The sequence below is a fragment of the Eubalaena glacialis genome, chromosome 7 (assembly GCF_028564815.1).
Source record: "Eubalaena glacialis isolate mEubGla1 chromosome 7, mEubGla1.1.hap2.+ XY, whole genome shotgun sequence".
Taxonomy (NCBI): Eukaryota; Metazoa; Chordata; class Mammalia; order Artiodactyla; family Balaenidae; genus Eubalaena; species Eubalaena glacialis.
In genome coordinates this window covers 83,214,821-83,228,615 of record NC_083722.1, presented here as the reverse complement: position 1 = coordinate 83,228,615, position 13,795 = coordinate 83,214,821, and the positions used below count along the sequence as shown (strand labels likewise).

Here is a 13,795-nt window from a genome sequence, read left to right as displayed (position 1 = left end):
ATTTTCTTAAATTTACCAAGGCTTGATTTGTGACCCAAGATATGATCTATCCTGGAGAATGTTCCATGAGCACTTGAGAAAAATGTGTATTCTGTTGTTTTTGGGTGGAATGTCCTATAAATATCAATTAAGTCCATCTTGTTTAATGTATCATTTAAAGCTTGTGTTTCCTTATTTATTTTCATTTTGGATGATCTGTCCATTGGTGAAAGTGGGGTGTTAAAGTCCCCTACTATGATTGTGTTACTGTCGATTTCCCCTTTTATGGCTGTTAGTATTTGCCTATGTATTGAGGTGCTCCTATGTTGTGTGCATCGATATTTACAATTGTTATATCTTCTTCTTGGATTGATCCCTTGATCATTATATAGTGTCCTTCTTTGTCTGTTTTAATAGTCTTTATTTTAAAGTCTATTTTGTCTGATATGAGAATTGCTACTCCAGCTTTCTTTTGATTTCCATTTGCATGGAATATCTTTTTCCATCCCCTCACTTTCAGTCTGTATGTGTCCCTAGGTGTGAAGTGGGTCTCTTGTAGACAGCATATATACGGGTCTTGTTTTTGTATCCATTCAGCCAGTCTGTGTCTTTTGGTGGGAGCATTTAATCCATTTACATTTAAGGTAATGATCAATATGTATGTTCCTATTCCCATTTTCTTAAATGTTTTGGGTTTGTTATTGTAGGTGTTTTCCTTCTCTTGTGTTTCTTGCCTAGAGAAGTTCCTTTAGCATTTGTTGTAAAGCTGGTTTGGTGGTGCTGAACTCTCTCAGCTTTTGCTTGTCTGTAAAGGTTTTAATTTCTCCATCAAATCTGAATGAGATCCTTGCTGGGTAGAGTAATCTTGGTTGTAGGTTTTTCTCCTTCATCACTTTAAATATGTCCTGCCACTCCCTTCTGGCTTGCAGATTTTCTGCTGAAAGATCAGCTGTTAACCTTATGGGGATTCCCTTGTGTTTTATTTGTTGTTTTTCCCTTGCTGCTTTTTATATGTTTTCTTTATATTTAATTTTTGATAGTTTGATTAATATGTGTCTTGGTGTGTTTCTCCTTGGATTTATCCTGTATGGGACTCTCTGTGCTTCCAGGACTTGATTAACTATTTCCTTTCCCATATTAGGGAAGTTTTCAACTATAATCTCTTCAAATATTTTCTCAGTCCCTTTCTTTTTCTCTCCTTCTTCTGGGACCCCTGTAATTCAAATGTTGGTGCATTTACTGTTGTCCCAGAGGTCTCTGAGACTGTCCTCAATTCTTTTCATTCTTTTTTCTTTATTCTGCTCTGCAGTAGTTATTTCCACTATTTTATTTTCCAGGTCACTTATCTGTTCTGCTGCCTCAGTTATTCTGCTATTGACCCCTTCTAGAGTATTTTAAATTTCATTTATTGTGTTGTTCATCATTGCTTGGTTCCTGTTTAGTTCTTCTAGGTCCTTGTTAAATGTTTCTTGCATTTTGTCTATTCTATTTGCAAGATTTTGGGTCATCTTTACTATCATTATTCTGAATTCTTTTTCAGGTAGACTGCCTATTTCTTCTTCATTTGTTAGGTCTGGTGGTGTTGCTCCTTCATCTGCTGTGTGTTTCTCTGTCTTCTCATTTTGCTTAACTTACTGTGTTTGGGGTCTCCTTTTCGCAGGCTGCAGGTTCGTAGTTCCCATTGTTTTTGGTGTCTGTACCCAGTGGCTAAGGTTGGTTCAGTGGGTTGTGTAGGCTTCCTGGTGGAGGGGACTAGTGCCTGTGTTCTGGTGGATGAGGCTGGATCTTGTCTTTCTGGTGGGCAGCTCCACGTCTGGTGGTGTGTGTTGGGGTGTCTGTGGCCTTATTATGATTTTAGGCAGCCTCTCTGCTAATGGATGGGGCTGTGTTCCTGTCTTGCTAGTTGTTTGGCGTAGGGCGTCCAGCACTGTAGCTTGCTGGTCATTGAGTGAAGCTGGGTCTTGGTGTTGAGATGGAGATCTCTGGGAGATTTTTGTCGTTTGGTATTACGTGGAGCTGGGAGGTCTCTGGTGGACCAGTGTCCTGAAGTTGGCTCTCCCACCTCAGAGGCACAGCCCTGATGCCTGGCTGGAGCACCAAGAGCCTTTCATCCACAGGGCTCAGAATAAAAGGGAGAAAAAATAGAAAGAAAGAAAGAAAGAGGATAAAATAAAGTAAGATAAAATAAAATAAAGTTATTAAAATAAAAAATAAAAAATAATTATTAAGAAAATAATTTTTTTAAGTAAAAAAAGAAACAAAAACAAAAACAAAAACGGACGGACAGAACCCTAGGACAAATGCTGAAAGCAAAGCTATACAGACAAAATCTCACACAGAAGCATACACATACACACTCACAAAAAGAGAAAAAGGGGAAAAAATGATATATCTTGCTCCCAAAGTCCACCTCCTCAATTTGGGATGATTCGTTGTCTATTCAGGTATTCCACAGATGCAGGTACATCAAGTTGATTGTGGAGATTTAATCCGCTGCTCCTGACGCTGCTGGGAGAGATTTCCCTTTCTCTTCTTTGTTCGCACAGGTCCTGGGGTTCAGCTTTGGATTTGGCCCCGCCTCTGCTCAGACAGGACGGGGTTAAAGGAGCAGCTGATTCGGGGGCTCTGGCTCACTCAGGCGGGGGGCGGGAGGGGTACGGATGCGGGGTGAGCCTGCGGCGGCAGAAGCCGGCATGATGTTGCACCAGCCTGAGGCGTGCCGTGCACTCTCCCGGGGAAGTTGTCCCCGGATCACGGGACCCTGGCAGTGGCGGGCTGCACAGGCTCCCGGGAGGGGCGGTGTGGAGAGTGACCTGTGCTTGCACACAGGCTTCTTGGTGGCGGCAGCAGCAGCCTTAGCGTCTCATGCCCGTCTCTGGGGTCCGCGCTGATCGCCGCGGCTCGCACCCGTCTCTGGAGCTCCTTTAAGCGGCGCTCTGAATCCCCTCTCCTCGCGCTCCAGGAAACAAAGAGGCAAGAAAAAGTCTCTTGTCTCTTCGGCAGCTCCAGACCTTTTCCCGGACTCCCTCCCGGCTAGCTGTGGTGCACTAGCCCCTTCAGGCTGTGTTCACTCTGCCAGCTCCAGTCCTCTCCTTGCGATTTGACTGAAGCCCGAGCCTCAGCTCCCAGCCCCCGCCCGCCCTGGCGGGGGAGCAGACAAGCCTCTCTGGCTGGTGAGTGCTGCTCGGCACCGCTCCTCTGTGCGGGAATCTCTCCGCTTTGCCCTCCGCACCACTGTGGCTGCGCTCTCCTCCGTGGCTCCAAAGCTTCCCCCCTCCGCCACCCGCAGTCTCTGCCCACGAAGGGGCTTCCTAGTGTGTGGAAACCTTTCCTCCTTCGCAGCTCCCTCCCACTGGTGCAGGTCCTGTCCCTATTCTTTTGTCTCTGTTATTTCTTTTTTCTTTTGCCCTACCCAGGTACATGGGGATTTTCTTGCCTTTTGGGAGGTCTGACGTCTTCTGCCAGCGTTCAGTGGGTGTTCTATAGGAGCAGTTCCACGTGTAGATGTATTTCTGATGTATCTGTGGGGAGGAAGGTGATCTCCGCGTCTTACTCTTCTGCCATCTTCTCCTCTCCCCGAGAGCTGTAATTCTTGATATTTTGTGATAAAAGCAGTCATTGAGATACATACAAAGAATCAGAGGAACCCTGGAGAGTCTGAAGGCCACACAGAAGAGCTGACATCTGAACTGGCTCTTAAAAACTGAGAGGAAGATGGAGAGAAGGAGGGAAAGGAACTCCACATGGAGGGAGTTCCTTTTTAATTTGTTCTACCAAGAATATATAAACACAACAACTACAATGGTAGCTCATAAAATACAAGGGTGACAAATCCTGAAACATTCTTGTATCTCTTGAAAGTTGTTTTACTGGAAGTAGCACTAAGGCGCTTTCCCTGCAAGGCAGCAAACAGAACCAGTTTCACAAAGAACCTCTGACCTCCTGCCTGTGTGGCTCGACAGGAAGACTCTACCCTGGAAGGGTCTGCCTGGGCTTCCACTTGCCTTGTTGCAGGAGCATAACCTAAGGTTGCAGGAATGACCATATTTGAGGATTATCATGGTTTTGCAGATCTTGCTTGAGTTGGTCAGCTTTTTTAAGGGCAATGATTACAAATTCTACTGTCTTCTTGCTGAACAGTTTTAAGAACTTGAAGCTGTTATTGTCACTTTGAAAATCAATCATGAGCCAAAAGATGATAATATAGAATATTTTACAAGATCTATCAAATTTGTGAGACATCTTTTCTCTCACGGGCCTCTCTTGCACCAGTGCTCAGTATCCTGAGGGTGAGTGGTATACGGGCCAGAGGGATGATGCCTCCTGCTGGGCTGTGTTTCACTACACCGCAGGTGCTGGTAGGAAGTGTCATACCTGGGCTTTGGAGTTGAGAAAACCTACTCACTCCGCCTCCCAAGGCCTCCATTTCTTTATCTCTCCATCTTTCAAGTGGAGAGAAAACCAATATTCTAACACATAAAATTATTGTGTGGATTTTATGAAACAAGTAGATAAAGTGCTTAGACCAATGCTGGCATATTCCAAATATTCAGTAAATTTTATTATCACTGTGTTACACAATAGTAGTTTTGAAAATATTTTTGACAACCCGCTTCTGCTATAAACCAGAAGGCTCGTTTCTGCAGCGAGCCTTGCTAAATAGATTCCACTCCAGACCATCACCCACCCCAAAGCTCATGTTTTCTTCCTGGCTGGATTCTTCCTCACTTGGTTTGGGGTGCCTCACCTTCTGCTGCAATGTTTAGGGTCAGTGTGAAAACACTACCAGCTACTAAGTTCCAAAATAAATGTCACTGGAAGTGCTTTTGCTCAAGGGCCTTGAGGACACCTTGACATGTTTGACTCAGGAATAAAATTAGTTGTCTGTCAAAAGGCACAGGCACAGTGATGGTTTCTGGCCCTCGTGTTAGCAGGTTCCTTCTTGTAGCATATTGCAGCTGGTGTGCCTTTCATGAAACAGAGGAAACACAATTTTCCAGGTGCCCCAATTGTCCCAGTCAAACTGAGAAACTTTTAAAAAATGTAAAAGGTAAAGAACCAATTCAGTTTCAAAAAAATCTCCGACTTCGTTGAGACCCTGTGGAGTTTCGTGGCTTAACGGTTGTGTTTTTAAGCCGTACATCACTGGTGCTGTTCCAGTTGTGAGCTGTAATAATATATCATGAGAGGGATGGTGCTCCAATGATGTATGAGTGCAGTACATCATCTGAGCGTCACAGCTTTCATGATGTATGGCTCCAAACCACAATGAGAGTTTAAAGGAGCTTTTAGTGACCAAGCAGCTTTAAATTTCAAATTTTTAAAAAATTAAGGTCTTTTCAAGTCAAATACAGGCAAGCTGATGGAATCTGATGCTGTATAGAGTGTCACTGAACTCTGAAAGCCTGGGTATGTGTCTTTTCCTTTGGGCTTTAAGCTCACAGGGTGGAAATAATTGGCAGGCTCTTCTTCAATTCCCCCTCCACAAGAAGAGAAGCCCAGAGAACTGAACAAACATGAGCCAGTGTCAGTGCATCTATTTTGCCCATCAGTTTCCCCCGTCTTCCACGCTGCACATGTGAATAGCTCATCTTCACTGCAAAGTACTGGATCATGAGATGCTGTAATAGGTAGTGGGTAAACCCAGGAGAGATTTGTTTTCTTTGTTTTGAGGTGTTCTCCCACTAAAATTTAGAACAAGAAGAACAGATAAAAAGTAGATTAACTTCCTTACTCATTGCTCACAAATTCAAAATAGGACATAGGGGAAGAAAACTCACCTTTTCTATCATTTGTCTTGGTAAAGTAAAGGAAGCACTGATTGCAAATGAGAAGAAAAATAAAAGATGAATAGCATATAGGCCACTCACCCTGAGAAGGAAATGGGAGCTATTGTCACAGTTCCATCACCTCTCCTGTTTTAACGATACGTTTGTAAGACGGCGATGTTGCTTATGAGAATGTACCCACTTTGTTTAAAAACCACTCGCTTTTGGGGGCAAGGAAATCACTACCAATTAAGAAAGCAGGTGCTGGGAGAACTGCTCCTCCTCCTCCTTTTTTTTTTTTTTTTTAACCCTACTACAGTAAACAGAACAAAATGAGAAATCTCCCTGCTGTTTGTGTAGTAGACTCAAACGGGAACATCAAGAGACAATTACATTTCAAGTGGCTTCTTCCATTTTCCTTTAGTGAGTGAATTAAAGGGAAGAATGGTGGTAGAGTTACTGCCATGTGGAGAGAAACATCTGGGCATGAGGCATTAACACAGTCTCCCTTCCCATTATCTTGCCTCTAGTTTTTCACTTCTTTGGCTTCCTCCAGTAGATTGTAACTCTCAAATTACTGTAGATTTTTGGTGTCTACCTCCTACCTCTCCCTGACTTCCAAAGGGCAGAACGTCCTCTTTTCATCAAATAGAACCATTTACTGTCTCAAAAAGAAGTCCCAGACTTCTTTTCTTCTGTACTAGAGGCTTAAGTATATAATCTAGGTAATGTAAGCGTTCAGAGCAGACCTCCCCGAGATGTGCACTTTGGCACGTGGATTCTGTTGAGCTAAAGGCAATGGAGACCCTGTGGGCTCAAGAGAAACTACTTCCCCTCCCTTAACTACCTAGAAGAATTTCAATTGGGGATTTTTCCCAGAAAAAGAGTTATTACCAAAGATAAATTTTATCTAAATGTCCCCGTCTATATGGCAGGGCAGACGTCTAATTACCAAACTTTGCTCTTCTTCTCATCGTCCTGTGAATGACCCTCCTGTCCTTGGAAGCCCCAGTCCCCTATCCCATTCCTTAGCTCAGGACAGCATATGTACCTCATTTTAGTTTTCTGTCTCTGTACCTCTCATATATATTCGGTTCCCGTATGTACAATATTAAATTTGATTTTCTCCTGTTAATCTGTCTTATGTCAGTTTAATTCTTAGAGCAGCCAGAAGAACCTAGAAGGGTAGAGGAAAGTTTTCTTCCTCCCTGACAGTAACAAAGATGTGGAAATAAATGCATCACCCACTACTCTGAGGCTGTCATTTGAACAATAGGAGTGATGCAGTCCTAGCATCGAAAGAGATGGGGGCTATTTCATCTGTTATTTGAAGAATCCCCCAAATTTAGTCCACTTCTTTTCTATAGAGAAAACACGGACACACTATTTAGTCATTTCTTTCTCATAAGGTAAAAAAACTTTACTTACACATTTATAGTACTTTCACACCATTCATCTACCCATTTTTAAGTCATTATCAATGATAACATTTGCTACCATTTACGTGAGAGCATTATGTGCCACTAACTGTGCATAAGGCTCTATATGCATTATCACATTCTCACCAAAACACTGAGACATAGGAACTGTTACTGTGTCCATTGCAGCAGATGAGGAAACGGAGGCTTACAGAGAGTAAGTAAATTGTCCAAGGTCACCAAACTGGTCAAAGTGGCAGATCTGGGATTCAAAGCCAGGTTGAGGGGATGTCAAATCCCAATTTAGTTAGGCTATCATCCTTCCCAATTAAATAACTAATATTTGGGTGAGTGTATGCCTGGTTTATTTGAAACAGTCTGGGTTTAGACGTATACGTATCTTCGTCGACTTACAACAGGGTGACATCCCAATAAACCCATCGTAAGTTGAAAATATCATTAAGGTGAAAATACATTTAATATACGTAACCTATAGAACATCATAGCTTAGCAGCCTGCCTTAAATATGCTGGGAACACTTACATTCGTCTACAGTTGGGAAGAATCATCTAACACAAAGCCTATTTTATACTAAAGTGTTGAATAGCTCATGGACCTTATTGAATACTATACAGAAGGTGAAAAACAGAATGGTTGTCTAGGTACAGATGTTTGTCAGTGTATTTGTTGTTTACCCTTGTGATCCAGTGGCTGACCGGGAGCTGTGGCGGCTGCCACTGCCCAGCATCACTAGGGAGTATGGACCCACATATCTCCGTGAGCCTGGGAAAAGATCAAAATTCAAAATTCAAAGTATGGTTTCTACTTATTACATTTGCACCATCGTAAAGTTAGAAAATTTTAAGTAGAACCATTGTAAGTTGGGGCCCATCTATAGTTATAAACAGGCCAGTGTAGTGATGAACAATGCCTCCTTTCACTCCCCAAATTCCCCTTTGGACAATAAATTATATGGCCCCTCACTAGTAATACGCTTCATGCTGGGAAATCTGATTTCTGCTGGTTTTAAGTATTCTTATCTGCCTCTAAGGGGGGGAAACAAAGAGGGGAGGGAGGGAGGGAGGGAGGGAGGCAGACTCTCATGAAGTTGTTTTGAAGGGATGGCCTTCTAACTCCGTTCCTCTGCTTATTGGCCATTTACACATCTTCTTTGGAGAAATGCCTATTCATCCCCTGCCCATTTTCTTAGTTGGGTTTTTTGTCTTTTTATTACTGAGTTGTAGTAGTTCTTTATATGTCTTAGATACAAGTCCCTTATCAGATGGATGATTTGCAAAATAATTTTTCTCCCATTCCGTGAGTTACCTTTTCACTTTCTTGACTGTATCCTTTGAAGCACAAAGTTTAAATTTTGGCGATGTTCACCTTCTTCCACTTTTAAGGACCCTTGTGATTACATTGGGTGCAGGTGGATAATTCAGGGTCATTCATACTCTCCCTGTTTTAAGGTCAGCTGGTAACAATGCTAATCCTTCTGCAACTGTAATTCTTCATTGCCATACAACCTAACATATTCACCAGCCCTGGGATTAGGATATGGACATACTGGAGGGTCCACTGTCTGCCTCCCAAAGCAGTGTTTTTGTTTTTCTTCAGAATCAGACTTGCCTTCTGTGATTACTCATTCATCTGAGGGAGAGGGATTCATACTGGGGCAACTGGTGGAGGTTGCTGGACCCTAGTTATGGAGCAGGGTAGCTCTCTATCTCTAGTCTTCCCTGCCCTTTCCCCGCCATGATTTTATCCCTTATAGACAAATTAGAATATATTCTGACAAGGACAAAACACATCAGTGTGACTATACTGACCATCCTCAGGTGAGTATGGGGTAAAGTAGATGTGTTCAAAAGGATGGAAGGAGACACACAGATCGTGCAAAAGAGGCGGGACCTATAAAAATGTTGTTAAGGTATTAACACTGAGAGAGACCCTACATTTGGAGAAAAAGATAACGGAAAGGGCTTTAAAAGCTAAAATTTACTCAAGCAGATGAGCCAGGAAAGGGTGGATCTACTGCTTGGTGCAAACTACATACAATTAATAAATTAGGGGGAATAAAAGACTTGACATTGAACAACTTGGTTAATCTATATTTATATCTGGTATGACTTTGAACTAGGAAGACGGAAGGTGGAAATGGGACTTAGGAGATAACATCCTTGCTTTAAGTGAATTGAGATCTCTGGGCAAAGGCAGGTTCCATCCCCTGAGGGATGCAGGTCCGAAAGAACTTGCAGATGTGATCAAAGACATTACTGAGAAATCATGGAGCTGGCAGAGGCATCAAGAGGCCATGGCGAAGAGGTGTCCTTATATTTGGAATCTGGAGAGGCAGGGTGGCCTCCTGAGCGATGGTGTCACTTGGTGGTGAAGAGCAAATGCTCCAGTGTCTGATGACAGACTCAGGTTCAGATTTCACCTCCTGGTCACTGCCTTCAGGAGCTTGGTTACGTTGTTTAACCTCTTTGGTCTATTTTGTCTCTTGGAAATGGTGATGCATTTATTAACAACCTCTAGGCAGCATTGTAAGGGTTAATTGAAATAATGGTGTAAATCAACCCAGGGACTGGTATGTAGTGATCTTTCATTAAATATTAACAACAATTACTACTACTAAGGACAATAATAATAATTGTAGAAACTAGTAGACTCAGGAAACTTAAACCCGTATTTCCTCACAAGTGATTTTCTCCCTCCTCTGCAACTACTGCCATTGATTTCTTTGTGAAACTCCTTTTCCTTGGAAAAGTTATCTGTGCTTATTTATCTCCTTTTCTTCACCTTCCACTCTCTCTTAAATCCTCTTCAGAAAAAAAAAAAAAATCCGCTTCAGTTTTTTTAATAGTTTTATGGAAATATAATTCACATACCATAAAATTCACTCTCTTTAAAGTACACAGTTTCATGTTTTGCTAGTATATTCACAAAGTTGTGCAACCATCATGACTATCTAATTTTAGAATAAATTCATCATCCCCAAAAGAAACGTCATGTCCATTAGCAGTCACTCCCCATTCCCCCTGGCAACTGCTAATTTACTTTCTATCTCTATGAATTTGCCTATACTGGGCATTTCATATAAACAGAATGACATATCTGGCCTTTTGTGTCTGGCTTCTTTCACTTAGCATAATTCTTTCACTTAGCAGTACTTCATTCCTTTTTATGGCCAAATCATATTCCATTGTCTGGCTATACCACATTTTGTTTATACATTCACTACTTGATGGGCATATGGGTTGTTTTCCCTGTTTGGCTATTATGTATAATACTGCTATAAATATTCATATACAAGTTTTTGTGTGGACCAGTTTTCAGATCTTTTGGGTACGTACTTAGGAGTAGAATCCTGAATCATATGGTAACTCTATGTTTAACTTTTTGAGGAAGTGCCGAACTATTTTCCAAAACAGTGGCATCATTTTACATTTTCACCAACAGCCTGTGAATGCTCTAATTCTCCACATTCTCATCCACACTTGTTATTTTCTTTTTTTAATATTGCCATTCTATTGACTGCTAAGTGATATCTCAATGTGGTCTTTGTTTTCATTTTACTAATGATTGATGATGTTGAGCATCTTGTCATGTGCTTTTTAGTTAAGTTTTATTCTCCCAGTTTCATGGAAACTAACTCAAGCTTTCAACAGTGCTGACTGTTGATGATACACTCCTTGAAATTCCTTCTTCCATCAATTTGAGAACGTACCCTCTCTTGATTTGCCTCCTTCTGTGCTGTATCCTTAATCTGAGTCCTACTTCTTCTCTTCCCAAACTTCAAATGTTGAAGTGTCCCAGTTCTGAATTTTTAGCTCTGCCCACTAGGATTTTTGGTGGACACTTATATCCACCTGAAACTAAATTGTATATTTATTTTCTTGCTTATTTTCTGTATCACCCTTTGCATTGTAGCTCTATGGAGGCAGGGACTTTGTCTTGTTCATTACTATATCCCTGGTTTCTAGACTAGAACTTGGCTCTAAATATTTTTGCATGAATAATTATAAATGTTAGAAAAATGTAAACAGATGTTATATGACTAAAGAGTGGCGATCTCCATAATTAAATAAGTTTCTGGATTGCTAATTAAACAAATTTAACCATGTGTCTTTTGAGTGGGTCTTCTCTGACACTATGCTAGTGAGCATTGTGGAATTTTAGTTGACCATGAAAACTTTTTTGGTATGCAGTGCATCATGGATTTTTAAAAATTCTCTTCCCACTCAAGCAGCTATACTGTAAAATTTAATTAGAGGTTTTGTTAGCACTTAAAAAAGTCAATTGTGATCACCAAAGTTCAATATGAAGAACGAATTATGTCGAATTATCTCAGTATGTGCTGTTCATGGGGGTTTTTATCAGAATGCCATTCTATTGGAAGGCCATGGCAATGGTATTCCTTCACAACAGCGAGGTTTTGAGCAGGCTTTATGGTGATTTCCCTCTTCTGAGAAGTTGAGTGGTTTGTCAGGATCTTGTGATCAGTCTGTCACTTAAGAATTTAAGTCAAGCTATCAGGCTGTGTTGAGAGCTATGCCCTTGGGGAAAATCACCTATACAGTGAGCTGTTTACTGTCATCAGTGTCACAGTGAATTTAAAGTGGTTACCAATGATCAAGGGTGGCAATTCCAGGATGGGGTGGTAACAGAGCCTATAGAAATAGCCCTGAACACTATCCCAGGAGAGCAAGGTAAAGAAAAATAGGTGTGGGATGGGCCTGGACCCAGGAGGTTTCCCTAATGTAAGTTCACAGCCACCTGTACGTCATTAATGGACATGAATAGACATATTCATAAGGACAAGGCACAGAGGGTGACCAGAGAGCGGGAAGTCAAGGAAGCATTGAGTAATAGGTCTCCCATAATGCAACAGGGCAGGCAAAACAGTGAGTGACCTTGGTGCTTACATTAGCACATTTTCAGGAGAGGAGGTCAGGAACCAGATGGATCCTGTGAACCATGGTTGTGGTTGTCTAAGTATGGCCCTGGACCAGCAACATTGATATCACTGGGAGTTTGTAAGAAATGCGAATTCTAGGGGCCTGGCAATCTGTGTTTCACCAAGCCCCGGGTGCATGCTCAGATTTGAGAACCACTAGTCAAAGCAACAGAAATAAGCTTTAGCAACAGAGTAACTTTAACCATGTCCCATTCAAGGAGCTTCTTAAATATCTTCCCTGCTGGTATGGGAACCAACCCCTGAATGTGATCTCTATCTGCTGATTAAAAAATAAATAAATAAACATAAATAAAAAGTAAGAGTAATACTGCTGCAGTTGTATGTATTAAGTATTAAGTATGTGCTAAGCAGCATGCTAGGGACATGGTTAGCAGATTTGATCCTCTTAACAACTCTGTGAGGTCGAAACGGTTGCAACCCCCCTTATAGATGAGGATACTGAGATATAGGCCTTATGAGGCAAGACCAAAGAGCTAGTAAGTGGTAGGTCCAGGATTTGCATTAGGCAGTTTGGCTGCAGAACTCTGGTCTGAAATACCTGATTATTGAAAGGTCCAAGGGAGATGGTGGGTGGGTGGGTGGGTGGGTGGGTGGATGGATGGATGGATGGATGGATGGATGTAAGGAAGAAAGGAAGGAAAGGAGGGAGGGAGGAAGGGAAGAAAGAAGGAGGAAAGGAGGAAAAGAGGGAAGAAAGAGGGGGAAAGGGTAGCTGCAGGTTTGGGAAGTAAAGATTGAGTGACGCCTTCTTTTAAGGGTGGGCTATTTCCATGTACTGTGGCAGTTTTGCCGTCTTGCTATGAAGTCAACTAGCCCTCGTGCATCAATCACTTTCAGCCTGGGTTTATCCCGCACTGCTTCCTTCTAAGAATTTGTTTCCATGGGTAGTTTGTGATGTATTTTTCCCTGTTTGTTTTTTCTCCCTGTCTCCCGCTGCTCGCATAGTCTTTGTGACTTAGGCACGCACTCGTTCCAGTTGCTGAGGAATCCATGACTGGCTTCATCATTAACTGGAGAATATTCTGGGAAAAACACGGCACTCTTTGGGGACCATGTGCTCAGGGGCTGATGTGAAGCTCCTCTCTGCTTTATTCACCTTGGACCGCCTTGTTCCCTGCCTCTGCTATAATAGCATATCATTTTCCCCTCCTCATGCAGCAAAGCCACAGGGACACTTAATCTCACATTCTCCGGAGGCCCTTTGGAGGCTTGGAGACTTGGAGCCTGATCCCTGTAATCAAGAAGGGGTGGGTGTGATGGGAGACTAGGTTTGATTCTTTGTCTGCCTGTCCACATTTAGGCTTTTCCTTTTCACATTCCTCCCCCTGGTTTGTGAACATAGCTCAAGGGCAGGAGTGAGGTTTAACTTCGGCTGAGGTACAATAGAGGCTCTTTGGAAATAAAACTTTTAAATGGCAGTTTAGCCTTGAAGGATATTGAATTAGATATGCTGTGTGCCTTGATTCATGATCTCTGCATAATAGCATTGCTATGTATATTACCTGGGTGCTTTAGTAGACTAGAGAAATGGACTGTTTAAAAGATTAACTTCACAGAATCAGTGTTACGTGCTGACAAAGAATGTGGTGGTAAGAGCCAGATGGGCTGGCTTCCTGTGCTGACTCTACCACTTCCTCTGGGGCTTTGAC

At 42.1% G+C, this 13,795-nt stretch overlaps 1 protein-coding gene across 17 annotated transcripts in view; it reads left to right on the top strand.

The window, feature by feature from the left end:
• The window catches only part of FHIT (fragile histidine triad diadenosine triphosphatase), a 1,499,836-nt gene that overhangs the window by 1,301,201 nt on the left and 184,840 nt on the right, over window positions 1-13,795 (top strand). The gene's annotated exons all lie outside the window — the stretch shown is intronic.